The 1,355-nt window shown below is 28.4% G+C and overlaps 1 pseudogene; it reads left to right on the plus strand.

The window, feature by feature from the left end:
- The window catches only part of LOC108768272 (multidrug resistance-associated protein 4-like), a 14,592-nt pseudogene that overhangs the window by 8,782 nt on the left and 4,455 nt on the right, over nucleotides 1-1,355 (plus strand).

Here is a 1,355-nt window from a genome sequence, read left to right on the forward strand (position 1 = left end):
GTTTAAGTTTTGCGGCGAACAGTTAAGAATTTGTTAGCGTTAAGATAATGTTAGTAAAATTAAGGAAGGAAATCTTACCAATGCTTATTTCTTTTTAAATATTACTGAAGATGACCTGATGATGGTCGAAACGTATATATTTTGTTGCAAAAATTGTTGAAAACAATCGCAATAATAACTAGCGTTGACTTTTATGCTTTTGTCATGTCTTATTGATTTTTCGAATTAAGCTATTACTTCATTGTATTGATATTTATTTAGTGACAACTTTAACTTATCTATCCAATGATACGCAAAATAATTTTATTTTAAGTTCTTTTAACAAGAATTATTGCTTTTTTTTTATAGAAAAAAACAAAATATCAATATTGGGACGAAATGTTCGAATGTCCGAGTCGTACAAAACAAGTTTCAGAATTTTTAGAATATTTGAAAAATTTTAGAACATTTGCAAGTTTAAGCAAATATTTAGAACGTCGTCACGTCTATTGCTTCATATTTGCTGTTCATCAGCATTTATAACGAGCTGGGATCCATGGGTGTGGACTTCGGTCGGTTGTTGGAAAATCAAGCGAAAACGGATGAAACATCCTCTCGATCTGCCTCGACCACCGTTAGCCGCAGTAATTCTCGTACCAGCATCTCATCGCTGAGTACTGTCATGACGAATGATACATCGAAACAGGAGCCTCTTGAAGTAATTCGGACTTATTTTGTAATGTTACTACTGATACGTATTTTATTTAACTAGGATTTAGGATAATTATAAGAAAATGTGTTAAGTTATTATAGCCACACACATTAGTAAATATTAGTTCAGATCCCTGAAGAAAAAGTTTCACTCAAATTATTCCATGTTTTGGAATATTTTAGCGAAATTACTGAAAATTTGCTGAAATTTCATTGAAAGTGAATTTTTCAGCTAACGTACGAAAAATAGCTGAAATTGAATTGAAATTCCTCCAAAATTTTTGCTGAAATGTCTCTGTAATTTTTGCTGAAATCTTTCTGAAATTTTGCTGAAAATGGAATTTTCAGTTGAAAATCACTGAAATGAAACTGAAATTTTTCTGAAATACTGAAATTTTGTTGAAAAGTATTCAAAAACATGGACTAATTTCAGCGAAATTTTTCCATTAGGAATATTTTACCTTTTCTATAAACTATATTTTAGTATTAAAAAAGTATTCCTATTAATAATTAATAATTAAGTAACGAGTTTCTTGTGATTTTTATTATGCATGTATAGAAACGATGAGGGTGCTATTTTTTTTATTATTGGAATAATTTTACAATGATGATATAAATATATACATAGAATAATTTATAGAATAAAATATATACATATATATATA

The sequence above is a fragment of the Trachymyrmex cornetzi genome, unplaced genomic scaffold (assembly GCF_001594075.2).
Source record: "Trachymyrmex cornetzi isolate Tcor2-1 unplaced genomic scaffold, Tcor1.1 scaffold774, whole genome shotgun sequence".
Lineage (NCBI taxonomy): Eukaryota > Metazoa > Arthropoda > Insecta > Hymenoptera > Formicidae > Trachymyrmex > Trachymyrmex cornetzi.